The following is an 18,916-nucleotide window of genomic DNA, read 5'->3' as shown; positions in this document are numbered from 1 at the left end:
ATTGACTTATTTTTGCTCCAACAAAATATTTGTGGTAGATTGCCTTTATTTAACATCTCTCTTAAAACAGGATTCAATCTTTGGATGTTGAGTTAGGCTAAAACCTCCTTCCAATTCCTTGGGTGTTATGACTTTGTTAGTCCATATTTCTATCCCTAGAACCAAATTACCTGTCTTGCATTTGGAAAATGACCAATACGGTATTTTTTTTTTTGCGGTACGCGGGCCTTTCACTGCCGCGGCCCCTCCCGCCGCGGAGCACAGGCTCCGGACGCGCAGGCCCAGCAGCCCACGGGCCCAGCTGCTCCGCAGCACGCGGGATCCTCCCGGACCGGGGCACTAACCCGCGTCCCCTGCATCGGCAGGTGGATTCCCAACCACTGCGCCACCAGGGAAGCCCTAATACAATATTTTTTAATGAATGGCCACTAAGTGGCCTGTGAATAGAGGAAGGTATTCAAGGTTATCTTCTCTCACCACAATCTTGCCTGAATTTTACGGTGCTGAAGTACAGAGAAACAAAAGAGGAAAGCACAGTATAGGCATCTTTAACATCACTGAATAGTAAGACTTATGAAGAAGTTTGCTAAGCACAGACTGGGACTACTGAGATCCCCCGGAAGACTCTGGTTTTCATATGGGTGACTGCCACCTACTGGACAAGATAGGGATATTTTGTTTGTATTTGGAGAATCTGCACATTTTTAAGTCACCGATTTCAATTTCAATATGTTTCTAAGTTCAGCTTATCTTTATTTAATGTGCCTCATTTAGAACAGGACTCAAGCATTAGATTTTGAATTAGATTAGTGTTTCCTTTCACTTCTAAAATTTACATTTCATAAGGCCACAGTGTAAATAAAATAAATGCATTCATCCGTACGTGAATGAATCAATTAAAGAGTTATTCACTGATTTTGCTAATTTGCAAGTGTTTAATGTTTTATCTTCAAGTTTCATCTTCACTTCTAATTTTAATAGCACCTAGACTTTTCTTTCTTTCAGAGACATTGTCAGAAACATGAAAATTTTAAAGAATTTTTGGTGTTGTTGGGTTCTTTGGAATATTGTCCCATATGCCTAATATTTTCAGCTCAAAACTTGATTCTTCAAAGTCAACCAATATTTTGTTTCCTGGACTTCTAACTACCATCTTGACCTCATCTCCATCCTGGAATTAGTAACTAAACATTTTCTTTGTTCTCTGTCATTCAACTTCCTCCTTCTCACATGGGCTTTGCTGCTCTTCTTCTCTTTAAAATATTTTATGGCTGACATGGCTGAAACAGAATATGCGCTAATATAACCCTTCTTTCAATTTGAATTAAATAATACTCATTTTCAATCCATTTTGTTCTTTCTTGTCATCACTGTGCCCTATTCACTTAGCAAACCTACTAGCATGTTTAACATCAATATTTATCTTTTACAACTGCACATACAGGAAACAATTTATGAAATAAGGCAATTTTCTTTACAACACATAAATTTGAAAAATTAAAACATATATAGTTTAAATGTCAAATATTTCCCAAATATCTTACAATTTGGAGAATAAGTTATTCATAAAGAAAAGTACAGTATTATTACAGTAATAGTGTGTAATATCTATGACGTGATTAAGATGTGACAAGATTTCTGTTAAATGCTCAAAAGGCATCATTTCATTTAGTCTTCAAACAAGTTTATGAAGTTAGTACTTCTAATTATTCCCATTTTACAGATGAGGTTACTGAGGCTTAGAAAAATTAAGGAATGTGTCCAAGATCACATAGCATGTTGGAAGAAAAGCTATATGCCTTGAACCTTGCTCATGCTTCTAGACTTATCCATTTTTCCAGTTAAATAAATGTGAACTTTAAACAGGCTGTAGAAGGCCATAGTGATCCTGAATGAAGATGGAACTAATGCTAACAGCTTTCAATTTATCATTTTCCATTACTCAACTGTCATTTGAAATAAGGATGTCCTAGTATTTTTTAAACTAAATCCAGTCCCCAGTTTTCTGGTTTTCCTTTGGACAGAGTGGACAGTCCATCAACTAAAGTGTTGGCAAAATGGCCTTAAGATATATACTCGTCAAAAGAACAACCTGCCTCTTCAACAAGAAAATAGTGGACACTCTTTAAAAATCCAGCTGGTAGTAGAGTACTTGGGCATTTAGGAAACAACTTCAGGTGAAAGGTAAGAATCTTCATGCAATATAAAGTGACATTTTCAGGAACCAAGATGACGGAGTAGAAGGATGTGCTATCACTCCCCCCTTGCAAGAACACCAGAATCACAACCAGCTGCTGGACAATCATCGACAGGAAGACACTGGAACTCACCAAAAAAGATACCCCACATCCAAAGACAAAGGAGAAGCTACAATGAGATGGTAGGAGGGGTGCAATCAATCACAGTTAAATCAAATCCCATAACTGCTGGGTGGGTGACTCACAGACTGGCAAACACTTATACCACAGAAGTCCACCCACTGGAGTGAAGGTTCTGAGCCCCACGTCAGGCTTCAAAACATGGGGGTCTGGCAATGGGAGGAGGAATTCTTAGAGAATCAGACTTTGAAGCCTAGTGGGAATTGATTGCAGGACTTCGACAGGACTGAGGGAAACAGAGACTCCACTCTTGGAGGGCACACACAAAGTAGTGTGTTCATCGGGATGCAGGGGAAGGAGCGGTGACCCCAGGGGAGACTGAACCAGACCTACCTGCTAGTATTGGAGGGTCCCCTGCAGAGGCAGGGGGTGGCTGTGGCTCACCGTGGGGACAAGGACACTGGCAGCAGAAGTTCTGAGAAGTACTCCTTAGCGTGAGCCCTCCCAGAGTCTGTCATTAGCACCACCACAGACCCCAGGTAAACTCCAGTGTTGGGTTGCCTCAGGCCAAACAACCAACAGGGAGGGAACACAGACCCACCCATCAACAATCAAATGGATTAAAGTTTTACTGAGCTCTGCCCACCAGAGCAGCAGTCAGCTCTACCCACCACAAGTCCCTGCCATCAAGCCTCTTAGATAGCCTCATCCACCAGAGGGCAGACAGCATCAGCAAGAAGAACTACAATCCTGAAGCCTGGGGAACAAAAACCAATTCACAGAAAGACAGACAAGATGAAAAGGCAGAGGGCTACATACCAGATGAAGGAACAAGATAAAACCCCAGAAAAACAACTAAATGAAGTGGAGATAGGCAACCTTCCAGAAAAAAAATTCAGAATAATGATAGTGAAGGTGATCCAGGACCTCGGAAAAACAATGGAGGCAAAGATCGAGATAGATGCAAGAAATGTTTAACAAAGACCTACAAGAATTAAAGAACAAACAAACAGATGAACAATACAATAACTGAAATGAAAACTACACTAGAAGGAATCAATAGCAGAATAACTGAGGCAGAAGAACGGATAAGTGACCTGGAAGACAGAATGGTGGAATTCACTGCTGCGGAACAGACTAAAGAAGAAAGAATGAAAAGAAATTAAGACAGCCTAAGAGACCTCTGGGACAACATTAAACGCAACAACATTCTCATTATAGGGGTCCCAGAAGGAGAAGAGAGAGAGAAAGGACCCGAGAAAATATTTGAAATGATTATAGTCAAAAACTTCCCTAACACAGGAAAGGAAATAGCCATCCAAGTCAAGGAAGCACAGCAAGTGCCATACAGGATAAACCCAAGGAGAAACACGCTGAGACACATAGTAATCAAATTGGCGAAAAATTATTGAAAGCAGCAAGGGAAAAATGGCAAATAATGTACAACGGAACTCCCATAAGGTTAACAGCTGATTTCTCTAGCAGAAACTCTACAAGCCAGAAGGGAGTGGCATGATATACTTAAAGTGATAAAAGGGAAGAACCTACAACCAAGATTACTCTACCCAGCAAGGATCTCATTCAGATTTGATGGAGAAATCAAAAGCTTTACAGACAAGCAAAAGCTAAGAGAATTCAGCACCACCAAACCAGCTCTACAATAAATGCTAAAGGAACTTCTCTAAGTGGGAAACACAAGAGAAGAAAAGGATCTACAAAAACAAACCCGTACCAATTAAGAAAATGGTAATACAAACATACATATTGATAATTACCTTAAATGTAAATGGATTAAATGCTGCAACCAAAAGATACAGGCTCACTGAATGGATAGAAAAACAAAACCCATACATATGCTGTCTACAAGAGACCCACTTCAGACCTAGGGACACATACAGACTGAAAGTGAGGGGATGGAAAAAGATATTCCATGCAAATGGAAATCAAAAGAAAGCTGGAGTAGCTATACTCATATCAGATAAAATAGACTTTAAAATAAAGAATGTTACAAGAGACAAGGAAGGACACTACATAATGATCAAGGGATCAATCCAAGAAGAAGATATAACAATTATAAATATATATGCACCCAACATAGGAGCATCTCAATACATAAGGCAACTGCTAACAGCTATAAAACAGGAAAACGACAGTAACACAGTAATAGTGGGAGACTTTAACACCTCACTTACACAAATGGACAGATCGTCCAAAATGAAAATAAACAGAAGCTTTAAATGACACAATAGACCAGATAGATTTAATTGATATTTATAGGACATTCCATGCAAAAACAGCAGATTACACTTTCTTCTCAAGTGTGCATAGAACATTCTCCACGATAGATCACATCTTGGGTTACAAGTCAAGCCTCAGTAAATTTAGGAATATTGAAATCATATCAAGCATCTTTTCTGACCACAACGCTAATGAGGTTAGAAATGAGTTACAGGGAAAAAATCATAAAAACCACAAACACATGGAGGCTAAACAATACGTTACTAAATAACCAAGAGATAACTGAAGAAATAAATGAGGAAATCAAAAAATACCTAGAGACAAATGACAATGAAAACACGATGATCCAAAACCTATGGGATGCAGCAAAAGCAGTTCTAAGAGGAAGTTTATAGCTATACAAGCCTACCTCCAGAAACAAGAAAAATCTCAAGTAAACAATCTAACCTTACACCTAAAGGAACTAGAGAAAGAAGAACAAACAAAACCCAAATTTAGCAGAAGGAAAGAAATCATAAAGATCAGAGCAGAAATAAATGAAATAGAAACAAAGAAAACAATAGCAAAGATCAATAAAAGTAAAAGCTGTTTTTTTGAGAAGATAAACAAAATTGATAAACCATTAGCCAGACTCATCAAGAAAAAGAGGGAGAGGACTCAAATCAATAAAATTAGAAATGAAAAAGGAGAAGTTACAACAGACACCGCAGAAATACAAAGCATCCTAAGAGACTACTACAAGCAACTCTATGCCAATAAAATGGACAACCTGGAGGAAATGGACAAATTCTTAGAAAGGTATAACCTTCCAAGACTGAACCAGGAAGAAACAGAAAACATGAACAGACCAATCACAAGTAATGAAATTGAAACTGTGATTAAAATTTTTCCAACAAACAAAAGTCCAGGACTGGATGGCTTCACAGGTGAATTCTATGAAACATCTAGAGAAGAGCTAACACCCATCCTTCTCAAACTCTTCCAAAAAATTGCAGAGGAACGAACACTCCCAAACTCATTCTATGAGGCCACCCTGATACCAAAACCAGATGAAGATACTACCAGAAAAGAAAATTAGAGACCAATATCACTGATGAATATAGATGCAAAATTCCTCAACAAAATACTAGCAAACAGAATCTAACAACACATTAAAAGGATCATACACCATGATCAAGTGGGATTTATCCCTGGGATGCAAGGATTCTTCAATATATGCAAATCAGTCAATGTGATACACCATATTAACAAATGGAAGAATAAAAACCATATGATCATCTCAAGAGATGCAGAAAAAGTTTTTGACAAAATTCAACACCCATTTATGATAAAAACTCTCCAGAAAGTGGGCATAGAGGGAACCTACCTTAACATAATAAGGGCCATATATGACCAACCCACAGCAAACATCATTCTCAAAGGTGAAAAACTGAAATGAATGGTGAAAAAATGAAAGCATTTCCTCTAAGATCAGGAACAAAGCAAGGATGTCCACTCTCACAACTATTATTCAACATAGTTTTCGAAGTCCTAGCCACAGCAATCAGAGAAGAAAAGGAAATAAAAGGAATACAAATTGCAAAAGAAGAAATAAAACTGTCACTGTTTGCAGATGACATGATACTATACATAGAGAATCCTAAAAATGCCACCAGAAAACTACTAGAGCTAACCAATGAATTTGGTAAAGTAGCAGGATACAAAATTAATGCACAGTAATCTCTTGCATTCCTATACACTAATGATGAAAAATCTGAAAGAGAAATTATGGAAAAACTCCTATTTACCACTGCAACAAAAAGAATAAAACACCTAGGAATAAACCTACCTAGGGAGACAAAAGACCTGTATGCAGAAAACTATAAGACACTGATGAAAGAAATTAAAGATGATACCAACAGATGGAGAGATATACCACGTTCTTGGATTGGAAGAATCAATATTTTGAAAATGACTATACTACCCAAAGCAATCTACAGATTCAATGAAATCCCTTTCAAATTACCAACAGCATGTTTTACGGAACTAGAACAAATCATCTTAAAATTTGCATGGAGACACAAAAGACCCCGAATAGCCAAAGCAGTCTTGAGGGAGAAAAACGGAGCTGGAGGAATCAGACTCCCTGATTTCAGACTATACTACAAAGCTACAGTAGTCAAGACAATATGGTACTGGCACAAAAACAGAAACATAGATCAATGGAACAAGATAGAAGCCCAGAGATAAACCCACACACCTATGGTCAACTAATCTATGGCAAAGGAGTCAAAGACATACAATGCAGAAAAGACAGTCTCTTGAATAAGTGGTGCTGGGAAAACTGGACAGAACCATGTAAAAGAATGAAATTAGAACACTCCCTAACACCATACACAAAAATAAACTCAAAATGGATTTGAGACCTAAATGTAAGACCAGACACTATAAAACTCTTAGAGGAAAACATAGGAAGAACACTCTTTGACATAAATCACAGCAAGATCTTTTTTGATCCACCTCCTAGAGTAATGGAAATAAAAACAAAAATAAACAAATGGGACCTAATGAAACTTAAAAGCTTTTGCACAGCAAAGGAAACCATAAACAAGACAAAAAGACAACACTCAGAATGGGAGAAAATATTTGCAAACGAATCAATGGACAAAGGATTAATCTCCAAAATATATAAACAGCTCATGCAGCTCAATATTAAAGAAACAAACAACCCAATCCAAAAATGGGCAGAAGACCTAAATAGGCATTTCTCCAAAGAAGACATACAGATGGCCAAGAAACACATGAAAAGCTGCTCAGCATCACTAATTATTAGAGAAATGCAAATCAAAACTACAATGAGGTAACACCTCACACCAGTTAGAATGGGCATCATCAGAAAATCTACAAACAACAAATGCTGGAGAAGGTGTGGAGAAAAAGGAACCCTCTTGCACTGTTGGTGGGAATGTAAATTGATACAGCCACTATGGAGAACAGTATGGAGGTTCCTCTAAAAAACTAAAAATAGCATTACATATGATCCAGCAATCCCACTAATGGGCATATACCCAGAGAAAACCATAATTCAAAAAGACACATGCACACCAATGTTCATTGTAGCACTATTTACAATAGCTAGGTCATTGAAGCAACCTAAATGTCCATCAACAGACGAATGGATAAAGAATAAGTGGTACATATATACAATGGAATATTATTCAGCCATAAAAAGGAACAAAACTAAGTCATTTTTTGAGACGTGGACAGATCTAGAGACTGTCATACAGAGTGAAGTAAGTCAGAAAGAGAAAAACAAATATCGTATATTAACGCATGTATGTGGAACCTAGAAAAGTGGTACAGATGAGCCAATTTGCAGGGCAGAAGTTGAGACACAGATGTAGAGAACAGATGTGTGGACAGCAAGGGGGGAAAACCGTGGTGGGGTGGGGGTGGTGGTGTGCTGAATTGGGCGATTGGGATTGACATGTTTACACTGATGTGTATAAAATTGATGACTAATAAGAACCTGCAGTATAAAAAAAACAAATAAATGAAACAACTAATAGTAAACTTTCTTTGGGTTATTTGTATGGAAATATGTTAATATAAGTGTTTCAGATATTACATGAAATTTCTAAAAATCTTATATGTTCTGGTATAATGTTATAAGTCATAATTCTAGTTGTTACTTTAAAATGTATATCTCAGAAATAACTAAATTTCCTTGTCAATTGCATTATTATGAACTTTCATCAAATCTTTAACCATGGTCATTTTTAAGTCTTTTGTCATTTACAGACAATTCTGGGTGTACTCTAATGCTTTTGCAAATATGTTCCTATAAAAGGGTTTTATCTTCAAGGAATTCAGGGAAGACTCTGACAAGTACAGGTTTTTGGTAACTGACTATACTGCTGAACTGAATGAATAAGCATTTTCAGAACTCTAATGGAAAACTGATGAACTCATGAAAGTGCTAACAAAAGATCAAGATGAAAAAAAAATTACGTGGGACTGAGTGAACTGATGAGGATGATTATAATTATTGTGACTTTCTGTTTGAATTTAAAAAATTGACATTTTCACATTGTATACATTTACCCTGTAGCATGTCTTCTTTTATAAACCTGTATTTTGTTTACTCAGAAATATTTCATGCTAATTTTTAAGTTTATTCCAAAATTAACTTCATTTTTAGTCTTCCTGAAATTTCCTTGGAAGTTCATTTTTATATATCTCAACTGGGATTTCTTCCTCAATCTTTATTAGCATCTTTATCACAAGGATAAAGATTAGTGCTTTTTTTGCAAGTTGGAAAATATTTTCCAACTATACAACATTTTCCAGTTAAACTGGTCAAATACTATCCTTCAGAGATGAAAGTAGGATCAGGCTGGTTTAACTCCATGGCAGTGAAATTAATGAGACTGTGTGTTGAATCAATGTTCCATCTATTAACCTGATCAAATCATGTTTCAACTAATTTGATCATTGATATGCTGTTTTAGGAAGACTCTAAAAAGGGTAGAAGAATAAGCAAACTATACTCTGATATTGTGGCAAAACTTGCTGCTTTTGTCTGTTATATATGGTCTGAGGAGGCAAGTCTTGATTGATTATCAAGAAGCAATTCTTGAGGATACAGGTACCTCATGGTGATAGAGAAAAGGTGAATATAAAGATCTCCCTGCTTTTATGTATACTGTTTTCCTCATAATAAGATGTACTTCCCTCTTTCCATCTGCTAAACTCTTACGTGCCCTGAGATGCTAAACTGGTAATCGGTTCAGAAATATGCATGTGGTCTCCACTCTTCGATCTCTAATTCCCTTGAGGTTTCCGCAATCACTGCTTTGAATTAGGGAGCTAAACCTAAGTCAACCCAGAGACCACTGGCAATGTCTAACTCCATAGTTCTCTTATTTTTACTTTTTTTCTTGCAACCTAGAGAGTTTCCTGTTATTTTTAAAACTATTCCGGAGTTGGTAAAAACTAGACCAGGCAGTCTTCCAAAACACTGCATTTTATACCTCAGCATGAATTTAATGCCTGTTTTTCCCCTGGTTCTGATGTGACAACTACCTTTTGGATCAGTGGGTGCTTTATAGCTAGCTGTCAGTATGGGAAAGGGCCTCAGGAGAAAAGAAAGTACAGTGCCGTTTCCAAAATACTTCTCTTCTCATTCTATTTGGGGGTTAGTACATGTTGATCTGATAAGCATTTATTGACACATATTTCGAAGAGCTGAGTTAATTAGACACTTCTCAAAACTTAGGGCTAAATAGGATTTTGGATGATAATCTTTCACCTCCTAAGACCACATTTAACCTCTACAAGGCGGAGAATTATTATATTTTCTACTTCTAATTTTATAGCCTCTGTTTATGATCCAGCATAGATATTTTTCATGCATTGAAACTATATGACCATCTCAAATTTGGTTGGGGTAAGAAAGGGTAGGAAAAAAGAACTATTGATTTATCTTTTTTGGTGATCAAACACTAGTCCAACTTGATTCTTTTGTGTTACAAATCTTTTATGATCCCAGTGTATCTTCTGCACTACTCACTTTGCCTTGTTTTTAGAGAAAAACAGTGTCAAGAGTAATAGTCATGAAACTCAAAATTTTCTGAACACTTATGGTCTAGCTACTGTGCTAGTTGCTGAGGATTCATTGGTGAGAAAGATCCAGTCTGTATGTACGTAAAACTTAAAGTCCAAAAAACGTCTTTAGAACGTCAATTCTGATGCAAAAACAAAAAACAACAACAGTATGCCAAATATAAAAAGCATTTTGGATTATCTACAGTTTGGGAATATCTTTTTTTTTTAGTTTTGGAATATCTTAATCAGTCCACTCATCTCTAAAGCATGGATAATGAAGGGTTCTTATTTACTGAAATGCAAACAAACACACAAGCCATGATATATTAGTCAGAGTTCTCCAGAGAAACGGAACCAATAGGATATATAGATATGTATAAGAGGAGATTTATTATGGGAATCAGCTTATGCAGCTTATGGAGGCCAAGAAGTCCCATAAAATGCAATCTGCAAGCTGGAGAAGCAGGAAAGCCTGTGGTATAATTCAGTCCTAGTCCAAAGGCCCAAGAACCGGGGGAGCCGAAGATGTGGTTCCCAGTCCGAGGCTGTGAAGTCCTGAGAACCACGGGGCTGCTGGTATAAGTTACTGAGTATGAAGGTTTGAGAACCGGGAGCTCCAAAGTCAGACAGCGGGAGAAGATGGCTGTCCCAAGTCAAGAAGAGAGAGAAAATTCCTTTGCCTGTCTATCTATGCAGGCCCTCAACAGTTTGGATGATGCGTGCCCACATTAGTGAGGGTGGGTCTTCTTTATTCAGTCTACTGATTCAAATTCTAATCTCTTCCAGAAACACCCTTACAGACACGCCCAGAAATAACATTTTTCCAGCTATCTGGGCATACTTTGGCGCAGTCAAAATGACACATAAAATTAACCATCACCCATGATGACTAAAACATATTAAATGGCAATGTAATTCTATATCAAATGCAATCGATAAAGTCATAAAACAGTCTTGGTAATTAAGAATCATCAGTTCTTTGATGCCAAATACTTCTTAAGCAAAACAGGGCTGTGGGACAGTGCTTGAAGGCATTGACTCTGGAGTCAGGCTGCTTGGGATTGGATTCCGGCTTCACCACTATAATGATTGTGTAAAACACTGTGTGACTTCATCTTTCTCAGTTGTTTCAGTTTCCTCATATCTAAAGTGAGGATAATGGTAGCATCTATTTCATGACTTGCTGCAAGGATTAACTAAGGTAACAGAAGTAAAGTGCATAGCAAAGTAAGCATACACACTTTAGCCATGAACCATTATAAATGTTACTATTCATTTGACAGTTATTTACTCAGTAGAAATGTCTAGCCCGGTGGTGAGATGTTGAAGATACATGAGACAAGGCCCCAGTGTCAGTGAGCTGACTGCCAATGACTTACTTCCAGTGAGGATGGTGAGTATACAAAGAGCTATACTTCACAAGTAGATAACAAAGATGTGCAGATTGTGCTGTGGAGAGGAAGGAAGAATATCCATGGGGCAGGACAGATAAAGATGAGAACACTAAAATTGTCTGTTTATTTGAAACAAGATAGTTTTTGGTCTTCTTGAAATGGAAGAATTAAATGTTTCATGGAACTCCAACTTGAGTTTTAAATCAGGGTAAATGAAATGGTGCTATAAAACCAAGTTTATTGCTATAGAATAGATTAAGAATGGAAATAAGAAACTCAAAACTTGGCAACACTATCTCATCTAGGGTCAGGAGTTATGGAGAATATTAGGAGACCACGTTTACTGAAAAATATGTTTTCCAAATAGGAAAAGAATTGCACACCTGAAAATCATAGGCAAAGAATGATTCCAAAAACAGCACTAATAGTAGTGGTTTCCCTTCAAATACCAGTTTTATCTCAAGTAGCTGACAGGTCTAAACACATGCATGCAATAGGAATGGAAAAACCACTGATTTTTTTAGACTGAGGTCTTCAGCAGGCAATGAACAGTGTTTAATGCCATATGGAGGTAATTTAATGTGAATTTTGAAATACTTGAACAAGCATCATCACAAAATATGCTAAATGGAGTTACTGATTTTGTTTCTTTCTAGTGTGATAATTTAGTTTTGCAATGGTACTGTCACCAAATGAGATTACTCACAATAATGATGCATCTTTTTGCTAAGGACATTATCATAAATCATTCACATACAGCCCAAGAGAAAAGGTTTCTAGTTAAACTTTCTAAATGTTATAAAATGGTTATAAAGCATGAGCTGTTGGAAGTAGACATTATTTTTATTTCATTTTGGGAGCATATGGCAAAATGATTATTCATTGACGCTGAAGTGATTTAGCAAATACACACACACATGCACAGACACTTGAGTATCTTAAGAGATATTGAAACTAATGATATTTATCCTACAATACCAATTTCATGTGGTTCCAATTACACGTATATGATGTTAGGTAACTCACTTAAAAATTGGGCCTCAGTATCCTTATCTATGAAACAAAAATAATAATATCCATTTCATAGGATTTTTATGTAGTAACATCTTAAAAATGCTCTGTTGCTCTTCTTCCTCTACTTGTCTTTCCCTTTCCTATTATTAATTAGTCATAATATTACCAGTTCAAATAGATATAATGTATACTCTCAGAAATACTTCATAAGCTTGCCTCAACATTATAGACCTAAAGCTACACTCAAAGAAAATTTTGCTGTGCTAAAGCTTAAGGTTCCAGTTTATTCTGTTTTCATAGACAATACTGTTTATCCTAAACATCTACAAACCAATCACTATAATATAGTCTCAAGTTGACAATATACTCTCTTAGCTGAGAGCTTAGCACATCAACTTTAATTTCTTTATCTTTTAATAATTACCAATTTGAAACTATTGTGCATAAAATGTGGTCTAAAATATTCAGCTGGTAGCTGATTGTAATCACACAATGCATAGTACCTATTTTCTTCACAACAGTATTGTGGAAATTTTTAAAAATTGTGAAACTCATTTCACATTCTAAATACTATTGAAATGTTACGTAATGGAAAAGTGTTGGAAATATTCTTCTCAAAATTTATATTCCAAAATACTTTAGTTTTCAAGTTTGAAACTTTTTTTGGCACTGTTTTTCAGCTGAATATTAATTACTAATGGTAGATACAATGCTTAATTTACCCCCACATAGTGACTGCCAGAAGGATGAGGAGAAAATGAGTTTGGCCTAAAAGAAGAAAAGGATTAAAGTTTTAAATATTCCTTAGAAAAACAATATTTTAAAAATCTTTTAAGAAGATGGCAGAGTAGAAGGACATGAGCTCACCTCCTCTTATGGGAACACCAGAATCACAACTAACCGCTGAATAACCATCAACAAAAAACACTGGAACCTACCAAAAAGATACCCTACAACCAAAGACAAAGAAGAAGCCACTGTGAGATGGTAAGAGGGGCTCAACTGTGTTAAAATCAAATCCCATACATGCCAGGTGGGCAACCCACAAACTGGAAATAATTATACCACAGAAGTTCTCACTCAGGAGTGAAAGTTCTGAGCCCGAAGTCAGGCTCCCCAGCCTGGGGGTCTGGCAATGGGAAGAGGAGACACCAGAGAATCTGTCTTTGAAGGCCAGCAGGGTTTAATCGAGGAATTCCCCAGGACTGGGGGAAACGGAACCTCCAGTCTTAGAGGGCACATACAGGGTCTTGTGTGCATCAGGACCCAGGGAAAAAAGCAGTGACCTCATAAGAGACTGGGCAAGACCTACCTGCTAGTACTGGAGGGTCTGCTGCAGAGGCGGGGTGTGGCTGTGGCTCAATGCAGGGACAAAGACACTGGCAGCAGCAGTTCTGGTGAGTACTCATTGGTGTGAGCCCTTTTGGAGGCTGCATTTTCTCACTAAGAGTGGCCCCACCCAACAGCCTGTAGGTTCCAGTGCTGGGACACTACAGGCCAGACAACCAAAAGGGCAGGAACACAGCCCCTCCCATCAGCAGACAGGCAGCTTAAAGTCTTTCTGGGCACACAGCTCCCTGATAAACATACCTCCTGACATGGCCCTGCCAACCAGAGGGACAAGACCCAGATCCACCCACCAGTTGGCAGGAACCAGTCCCTCCCACCAGGAAGCCTGTACAAGCCTCTTACAGCCTCATCCACCAGGGAGCAGACAGCAGAAGCAAGAAGAACAATGACCCTGCAGCCTACAGAATGGAAACCATATTTACAGAAAGTTAGAAAAAATGAGACGGCCAGAGGAATACGTCCTAGATGAAGGAACAAGATAAAAGCCCAGAAGAACAACTAAGTGAAGTAGAGATAGGCAATTTACTTGACAAAGAATTCAGAGTAATGATAGTAAAGATGATCCAAGATCTCAGAAAAAGAATGGAGGCACAGATCGAGAAGATATGAGAAATGTTTAACAAAGACCTAGAAGAACTAAAGAACAAACAAACAGACATGAACAATACAGTAACTGAAATGAAAAATACACTAGAAGGAATCAATGGCAGAATAACTGAGGCAGAAGAATGGATAAGTGACCTGGAAGACAGAATGGTGGAATTCACAGCTGAGGAACAGAATAAAGAATGAAAAGAAATGAGGACAGTCTAATAGATCTCTGAGATAACATTAAACTCACCAACATTAGCATTATAGGGGTCCCAAAAGGAGAAGAGAGAGACAAAGGACCTGAGAAAATATTTGAAGAGAATATATGAAAACTTCCCTAACATAGGAAAGGAAAGAGTCACCCAAGTCCAGGAATCACAGAGAGTCCCAGGCAGGATAAACCCAAGGAGGAACATGGCAAGACACATAGTAATCAAACTGACAAAAATGAACGACAAAGAAAAAATATTAAAGACAACAAGGGAAAAGCAACAAATAACATACAAGGGAATTCCCATAGGTTATCAGCTGATTTCTCAACAGAAACTCTGCAGGCCAGAAGGGAGTGGCATGATATATCTAAAGTAATGAAAGGGAAAAACCTACAACCAAGAATACTCTACCCAGCAAGGATCTCATTCAGATATGATGGAGAAATCAAAAGCTTTACAGACTAGCAAAAGCTAAGAGAATTCAGTACCACCAGACCAGCTTTGCAACAAATGCTAAAGGAACTTCTCTAGGCAGAAAAGAAAAGGCCACAACTAGAAATAAGAAAATTATGAATGGAAAAGCTCACCAGTAAAGGCAAAATTACAGTACAGGTAGGAAATCATCTGCACACAAATATGATATCAAAACCAGCAATTGTGCAGACATAGAAAATGGACTTGAGGACACAGGGAGGGGGAAGGGTAAGCTGGGACAAAGTGAGAGAGTGGCATGAACATATATGCACTACCAAATGTAAAACAGAAAGCTAGTGGGAAGCAGCCACATAGCACAGGGAGATCAGCTCCGTGCTTTGTGACCACCTAGAGGGGTGGGATAGGGAGGGTGGGAGGGAGACGCAAGAGGGAGGAGATATGGGGATACATGTATATGTATGCTGATTCACTTTGTTATAAAGCAGAAACTAACACACCACTGTAAAACAATTATACTCCAATAAAGATGTTAAAAAACAAACAAACAACCCCAGCAATTGTGAGAACAGTAGAGCACAAATGCAGGATACTGGAAATGAATTTGAAATGAAAAGACCAGCAACCTAAAACGATCTTGTGTGTATATAGACTGCTATATCAAACCTCTTGGTAACCACAAACCGAAAATCTACAATAGATACACACAAGAAAGAAAAAGGAATCCAAACACTGCACTGAAGTTAGTCATCAAATCACAAGAGAAGAGAACAAAAGAGGAAGGGAAAAAAATACACCTACAAAAACAAATCCAAAGCAATTAACAAAATGGCAATAAGAACACACATGTCAGTAATTACCTTAAACATAAACAGATTAAATGCTCCAACCAAAAGACACAGACTGGATGAATGGATGTAAAAATAAGACCTATATATACACTGTTTACAAGACACCCACTTCAGATCTAGGGACACATACAGACTGAAAGTGAGGGAATGGAAAAATGTATTCTATGCAAATGGAAATCAAAAGAAAGCTGGAGTAGCAATACTCATATCAGACAAAATAAACATTAAAATAAATACTGTTACAAGAGACAAAGAAGGACACTACATAATGATCAAGGGAATCAATCCAAGTAGAAGATATAACAATTGTAAATATATATGCACCCAACATAAGAGCACCTCACTATATAAGGCAAACACTAAAAGCCATAAAAGGAGAAATTGACAGTAACACAATAATAGTGGGGGAGTTTAATGCCCCAATTTCATCAATGGACAGATCATCCAGACAGAAAATTAATAAAGAAACACAGGGTTTAAATGACACATTAGACAAGGAATTAATTGATATTTATAGAGCATTCTATCCAAAAGCAGCAGAATACACATTCTTCTCACTGTTTAGCCTCCATGTGCACATGGAACATTCTCCAGGATAGATCACATCTTGGGTCACAAATGAAGTCTTGGTAAATTTAAGAAAATTGAAGTCATATCAAGCATCTTTTCTGACTACAACACTATAACATTAGAAATCAATTACAAGAAAAAACTGTAAAAAACACAAACACATGGAGGCTAAACAATATGTTACTGAATAACCAATAGATCACTGAAGAAATCAAAGAGGAAATAAAAAAAAATACCTAGAGACAAATGACAATGAAAACACAATGATCCAAAACCTATGGGACATGGAAAAAGCAGTTCTAAGTGGGAAGTTTACAGCAATACAATCTTACCTCAGGAAATAAGAAAAATCTCAAATAAAAAACCTAACCTTATACCTAAAGCAACTAGAGAAAGAAGAACAAACAAAATCTAAAGTTAGTAAAAGGAAAGAAATCACAAGGATCAGAGCAGAAATAAATGAAATAGAGATGAAGAAAACAATAGCAAAGATCAATGAAACTAAAAGCTGGTTCTTTGCAAAGATAAAATTAATAAACCATTTGCCAGACTCATCAAGAAAAAGAGGGAGAGGACTCAAATCAATAAAATTAGAAATAAAAAAGGTGGAGTTACTACTGACACCACAGAAATACAAAGGATCATAAGAGACTACGACAAGCAGCTCTATGCCAATAAAATGGACAACTTAGAAGAAATGGACAAATTTTTAGAAAGGTACAATCTCCCAAGACTGAACTAGGAAGAAACAGAAAATATGAACAGACCAATCACAAGTACTAAAATTGAAACTCTGATTTAAAAAACTCCCAACAAACAAAACTCCAGGACCAGATGGCTTCACAGGTGCATTCTATTAAACATTTAGAGAAGAGTTAGCACCTATCTTTCCAAAACTATTCCAAAAACTTGTAGAGAAAGGAACACTCCCAAACTCATTCTATGAGGCCACCATCACCCTGATACCAAAACCAGACAAAGATACCACATAAAAAGAAAAACAGACCAACATCACTGATGTACATAGATGCAAAAATTCTCAACAAAATACTACCAATCTGAATCCAACAATACACTGAAAGGATCATACACCATGATCAACTGGGATTTATCCCAGGAATGCAAGGATTTTTCAATATCCACAAATCAATCAGTGTGATACACCAGTGGTCCCCAACATTTTTGGCACCAGGGACCGATTTCGTGGAAGACAATTTTTTTACAGACCAGTAGCAGGTGGGGGGGATGGTTCAGGCGGTAATGTGAGTGATGGGGAGCTGCAGATGAAGCTTTGCTCTCTCGCTGCTCACCTCCTGCTGTGCAGCCCAGTTCTTAACAGGCCGCAGACCGGTACCGGTCCATGGCCTGGGAGTTGGGGACCCCTGTGATACACCACATTAATAACTGAAGAATAAAAACCATGTGATCATCTCAATAGATGCAGAAAAAGCTTTTGACAAAATTCAACACCCATTTATGATAAAAACTCCCCAGAAAGTGGGCATGGCAGGAACATACCTCAACATAAGGCCATATAGGACAAACCTACAGCAAACATCATACTCAACAGTGAGAAGCTGAAAGCATTTCCTAAGATCAGGAACAAGACAAGGATATCCACTCTTGCCACATTTATTCAACATAGTTTTGGAAGTCCTAGCCACAGCAATCAGAGAAGAAAAAGAAATAAAAGGAATCCAAACTGGAAAAGAAGTTAAACTGTCACTGTTTGCAAATACTATACATAGAAATCCAGAAGATGCTACCAGAAAACTACTAGAGCTCATCAATGAGTTCAGTAAAGTTGCAGGATACAAAATAAATACACAGAAATTTGCTGCATTTCTATACACTAACAGTGAAAAATCAGAAAGAGAAATTAAAGAAACAATCCCATTTACCATCACATCAGAAAGAATAAAATACCTAGGAATAAACCTATGTAGTGGGGCAAAAGAACTGTACTCTGAAAACTACAAGATGCTGATGAAAGAAATTGAGGATGATACAAACAGATGGAAAGATATACCATGTTCTTGCATTGGAAGGATCCATATTGTCAAAATGACTATACTATCCAAGGCAATCTACAGATTCAATGAAATCCCTATCAACTTACCAATGCCATTTTTCACAGAACTGGAACAAAAAATCTTAAAATTTGTATGAGACATAGAGGACCCTGAATAGCCAAAGCAGTCTTGAGAAAGAAAAACAGAGCTGGAGGAATCAGGCTCCCTGACTTCAGCCTACACTAGAAAGCTACAGTCATCCAAACAGTATGGTACTCACAGAAAAACAGAAATATAGATCAATGAAACAGGATAGAAAGCCGAAAAATAAATCCACACACCTCTGAT

The sequence above is a fragment of the Stenella coeruleoalba genome, assembly GCF_951394435.1.
Source record: "Stenella coeruleoalba genome assembly, chromosome: 11".
NCBI lineage: Eukaryota > Metazoa > Chordata > Mammalia > Artiodactyla > Delphinidae > Stenella > Stenella coeruleoalba.
The sequence above is the reverse complement of the archived record's forward strand: the minus strand, read 5'-3'. Positions refer to the sequence as shown.